This window comes from Schistocerca serialis, chromosome 6 (assembly GCF_023864345.2).
Source record: "Schistocerca serialis cubense isolate TAMUIC-IGC-003099 chromosome 6, iqSchSeri2.2, whole genome shotgun sequence".
Lineage (NCBI taxonomy): Eukaryota > Metazoa > Arthropoda > Insecta > Orthoptera > Acrididae > Schistocerca > Schistocerca serialis.
Window position 1 is genome coordinate 358688795 of NC_064643.1, and position 5969 is coordinate 358694763.

General features: G+C 43.3%; 1 pseudogene; it reads right to left on the reverse strand.

Moving 5' to 3' along the window:
• Positions 1 to 910: 910 nt before the first annotated feature.
• LOC126485761 (5S ribosomal RNA) lies at positions 911 to 1028 on the reverse strand (annotated as a pseudogene).
• Between the last annotated feature and the right edge of the window lie 4941 nt (positions 1029 to 5969).

Sequence of the window (5969 nt, forward strand, 5' to 3'; positions counted from 1 at the left end):
CTCCGTCAAGTCTACCAGCACTTTATATTTATGAAGCTACTTTCACGCGTAACGGCATCGACAAAACCTTTGGCTCACATCATCGGTGGCAAAAATGCATAACACAAATGACGATACATATATGCAGTGTCTTTTTTCTGTAAATATATTGAAATTGTTAAAGAGATCTACTGTCCTATCGCGAAGTTTACAGGGTTCACGGTTAAGCAAGCCACATTTGAAATCTTTTTCCTTCTGAAGCATTGGAGCAATGCTGTAATCTAATAGACTGGACTATATACCGGTATACTCCCATCACAGATACTTTACAAAATCAAACCTCCACGTATAAAACAGCACCACATGTCTGACAGTCAGCAAGTACAGGCATACACTAAGGAAACTGAAAAAAAAGCGTCGTGCTTGATGCTGAGATTTTATCGCATAAACAACGAACATCAGGAAGAGATAAACTGTTTTTAATTAATTATTTTGTAGAGCTGTAAGTGAGAAAAGGTTTGAAATTAAGTTTAAAATTCGTTGGAAGTCGCTCAGTGCTCTCTTTATCAAACGCTGGATGAACATAGCATGGGTAATTTGCGCACCATGAGTTACGATGCCACAAGACATGTACACTGTTTCAGACTTTAATACTTGACTTACGGTGTTAAATTTTTAACGTAGAATTATACCTCTCAGTAAGAGATTATGATTCAAAAAAATAATAAAAAGCACTCCGTCTTCAGGACACGAGTGGCCTACCGGGACCATCTGACCGCCGTGTCATCCTCGGTGGAGGATGCGGATAGGAGGGGCGTGGGGTCAGCACACCGTTCTCCCGGTCGTAAGATAGTATTTTTGACCGAAGCCGCTACTATTCGGTCGAGTAGCTCCTCAATTGGCATCACGAGGCTGAGTGCACCCCGAAAAATGGCAACAGCGCATGGCGGCCTGGATGGTCACCCTTCCAAGTGCCGACCACGCCCGCCAACGGTTAACTTCGGTGATCTCACGGGAACCGGTGTATCCGCTGCGGTAAGGCCGTTGCCCAAGAGATTATGATGGCACTTCAAATTTTAAATTCGTTCAGTAATTATGTGAAATACTGAAAATCATATTTTTGTTGTTCGTGGAAGCTGCTAGTTAGGCATCCTGCAACTAGGACCACGACTAATTTAGCCGTTTAGTAATAATTAGCCATTTAGTAATACACTAAAAAATAAATAAACAATTAAATAATAAAAAAAAAGAAACCACGAAGGAATTATCCGAATGGAACGGAAATTGGTAGATGTGATGTACACAGTCATACAAATGATTACAGATTCAGAAAAACTGAATGATTTACGCAAGTGAAAGAATTTCGTAAATTCAGAAACTCAGTAACGCATTGGTCCACCTCTGGTCCTTATGCAGGCAGTTATTCGGCTTGGCATCGATTGATAAAGTTGTTGAATGTCCTTCTAAGGGATATCGCGCCAAATTATGTCCAATTGGCGCGTTATATCGTCAAAATCCCAAGATAGCTGTAGGGCTCTGCCTACAATGCTCCATTTTTCTCAACTGTGAGAGATCCGGCTATCTTGCTGAATAAGGCAGAGTTTGACAAGCACGAAGACAAGCAGCAGAAATTCTCGCCGTGTGCGCGTGGGCACTGTCTTCCTAAACCGTAAGCCCAAGATGGATTTTGACAAAGGGGCGCAGAATATCGTCGACGTACCACTGTGCTGTAAGGGACCGCGGATGACAACCAAAGGAGTCTTGCTACGAAATAATATCACACCTCAGACCATCACTCCCTGTTGTCGGGCCGTATTTCAGGCGACAGTCGGGTGGGTATCCCACAGCTATCCGGGGCAACCTGAGACATGTCTTAGACCTGTAATGTTACAGACTGGAGTAGAACAGCCTTCAGTGATGAGTCCCGATGACCAGCGAAGACGTCTGGAGAAACGTCGACGATATTCTACCAGCCGGCCGGTGTGGCCGTGCGGTTCTAGGCGCTTCAGTCTGGAACCGCGTGACCGCTACGGTCGCAGGTTCGAATCCCGCCTCGGGCATGGATGTGTGTGATGTCCTTAGGTTAGTTAGGTTTAAGTAGTTCTAAGTTCTAGGGGACTGATGACCACAGATGTTAAGTCCCATAGTGCTCAGAGCCATTTGAACTAAGTTGATAATCTACCCCTCGTTTTGTTTCCCTTGCCAGAGGTGGACCAACGAGTTATGGACTTGCTCAATTTGTGGAGCTCTGTATCTTGAATGTACGTTTACATCACATCTACCGATTTCCGTCCTATTCGGATAACTCCTTCGTTGTGCCTCATTTTTCTATTTCTTCGAGCGCGTAAGATCTTTAAATTATTTGGTCTTAAATTCTGTATAGTTGATATGTTACTTGTATTTCATTAATAGCTATCGCTGTCTTTTCGTTAGATGTTTACAGTTGTTCTTTAACTTTATAGTCAGATATACGTAGCTACTAGTTTTTACTAGTTTTTATCGACACAAACCTCAAATTTATAAGATATACATCATATGACCGAAAGCTGATTTGCAAGTATATAATCGGTTGGAGATGTTCTTATTGTCCAATTTGCATCTTCTTAAATTATCGATAGCAGTGCAGTATATTGGGAATCTCCTTGGATTTCCATCCAGCCTCATGCAGCTCCACAAAGCGAATAGCTGGAAATAAGTAAATTGCAAGAATTGTGGGTGTCAGCGCAGTCTTGTAACGGTTACAACGTAAAAGAGATATTGTTGTTATGAGGTCAGTGTTTCTGTAATCCTTGCGTACTCTCTCTGTACTCTGTCAACAGCATGGATCTTTAATCTGTGACCTTTACTGTTCACTAAATTTGACTGAAATATCAGGAATAAAATACATGGAGCAAAAAGTTATCTACAAGTTGTACAAAAACTCGACAGCTTTAAAAGTTGATTGACATGAAAGGGAGGCAGTATAAAAGAAAGAGATAAGACAGGATCGAGGCCTGTCGTCCCATGTTTTTCAACCACTATACACACTGAGGTGACAGAAGTAATGGAATAACGATATGCACATACGCAGATTGCGGTATCATTGCGTACACAAGGTATAAAAGGACAGTGCGCTGGCGGAGCTATCATTTGCGTCCGCACGAGGGGAATTAAGACTTTGAATGTGGAATGACAGTTTGAGCTAGACGCATGGGACCTTCTATTTCGAAAATCGTTAGGGAATTCAATATTTCGAGATCCACAGTGTCAAGAGTGTGCCGAGAATACCAGATTTCAGGCATTACCTCTCACCACGGACAACGCAGTGGCCGACGGCCTTCACATAACGACCGAGAGCAGCGGCGTTTGCGTAGAGTTGTCAGTGATAATAGACAAACAACATTGCGAGAAATAACCGCAGAAATCAATGTGGGACGTGTGACGAACGTACTCGTTAGCACAGGGCTACGAAATCTGGCGCTGAAGGGCTATGGCAGCAGACGACCGACGCGAGTACCTTTGCTAACACCATGACATCGCCTGCAGCACCTCTCCTGGGCTCGTGACCATATCGGTTGGTCCATAAGACGACTGGAAATCTTGGCCTGATCAGGCGTGTTCCAATTTCAGTTGGTAAGAGCTGATGGTAGGGTTTGAGTTCGGCGCAAATCCCACGAAGCCACGGACCCAAGTTGTAAACAAGTTACTGTGCAAGCTAATGGTGGTTCCATAATGTAGGCTGTGTTTATATGGAAAGGAATATGTACTCTGGTCCAACTGATTCGATCACTGACCGGAAATGGTTGTGTTCGGCTACTTCGACACCATATAGCCATTGGGGACCTTCATGTTCCCAAACGAAGACGGAATTATTATGAATGACAGCACGCCATGTCACCTAGCTACAATTATTCGCGATTGGTATGAAGAAATTTCTAGACAATTCGAGAGAATTATTTTGCCACCCAGATCGCCCGTCATCAATCTCAACGAACATTCATGGGGCATAATCGAGAGGTCAGTCCGTGCACAAAATGCTGCACCGGCAACAATTCCGCAATTATGGACGGCTATAGAGGCAGCGTGGCTCAATACGTCTGCAGGGGGCTTCAAGAGACCTGTTAAGTCGATGCCACATCGAGTTGCTGCACTGCGCCGGGGAAAAGGAGGTCCGACACGTTGTTAGGAAGTATCCCATGACTTTCGTTACTTCACTGTAGAGCAAAGAGAGAAGGAAACTAATGAGAAATCAAGAAAAGGAATCAAAGTTCAGAGAGAAGAAATAAAAACCCTAAGATTGGTCGATAACATTGCCAGAGATGGCAAAGGACTTGCAATATCAACTAATCGCAAAGGATAATATCTTGAAAACAGGTTATAAAGTGAATCTAAGTAAAAGTGAAAAGTGCAATCGCATTACGTAAAGCGATGTTGGGAGGATTAGATTAAAAAATGAGACATTAAAATTAGAAAACTAGTTTTGGTGTTTGGCAGAAAAATATCTGACAGTGTCAAGAGTTAAGAGGACATAAATGTAGGCCTACGACAGGAAGCAAAGCATTATTTTTTTATGTTTTCCGTTTCTACATTCTTAAGATGTGGTACGCATAATGCAGCTAAATGAAAGGCTGTTTTTGTGCCGCAGGCGTTTTGCTTCTTTTTATTTGTGAAGCACATTCACTGGGCTGTAATTGGTTCAAATGGCTCTGAGCACTATGGGACTTAACATCTGAGGTCATCAGTCCCCTAGAACTTAGAATTACTTAAACCTAACTAACCTAAGGACATCATACACATCCATGCCCAAGGCAGGATTCGATCCTGCGACCGTAGCAGTCGCGCGGTTCCGGACTGAAGCGCCTAGAACCGCTCGGCCACCGCGGCCGGCTGGTCTGTAATTAATATTTGTTTTTGTGTATAATAATTGCATATTAATTGTGTGTATTTGAAGGCGTTAAATGCTTTATATAAACTGCGCCTGCAGTATCAATGGGTAGTCTGGGTAACCCGGAAGTGCTGCTGTCGCACCCAAACCCGATAAAGGAGGAGCGTTGGCGCCTACAGACGCCGTAGAAGAGAAGCCCCGTCACATTTCATCTGAAGACACCTCTGAGGCTGGCTACCTCAGTTGTAAACCTGTTGACGCGTAATGCGCTGACCCCCAACATAGATCATTCAATTCCACATGATGGTAGGATCGCTTATAGAGTCCACTCACTATCTTAGGTGTAACCAATTAATCGTTAGCAAACACAAAGTCAGTGGACCAACGGGTTCTGCCAGTGAGCGAAAGGATTTTGGGAAGCTCACACCAACATTCAAGAGATTCAAAAGTAAGATGTCGTATGCTGCTAATCCAACAGTACCTCACTCCCCAAAAACTGAAAACTGAAACACGTTAACGAAAGCCTGGCCAAATAGAAAACCATTATTACAGAGTTACAAGAAACTAGACACACAGATGAAGCAGCATTCGAAACAGGATTTCGGATTCTGTAGGGAAAGCCTAACGAGAGAGTAATGAAGACTGTACCTCACATGGCACAGGCTTTATAATCAGTAAACAAATTGTGGGAGCCACATTGACATCAGCTACAAAACAGTAGACTCTCCACACTTACCCTTAGGGGAGTCATCACTGACACCAGCTACAAAAACAGCAGGCTCTCCACATTTACCTTTATGGGAGCAGATAAGATACACACTATGGCCAGTGCAATTGCTCTCACGAATGAGAGTAACAGAACAGATCCAGAGAAAGTAGAAACATTTTGGGAAGTCCTGGAGGAGACACTATCCAGGATTCCAACCAACAATGTTATCCTACTTCTTGGGAGACTTCAACGCTCAATTCGTGAAAGCAAGAAAAGTCAGGAACATATTTGGGAATTACCCAGCTTGAAACAGGACTAATCGGAGTGGCGAACGACTAGTGGAAATTTTTAAGAGTGCTGATCTGGTAAACAATCGACAGTATATAAATACCCTCCAGGAAAACCCAAACGTGGGTA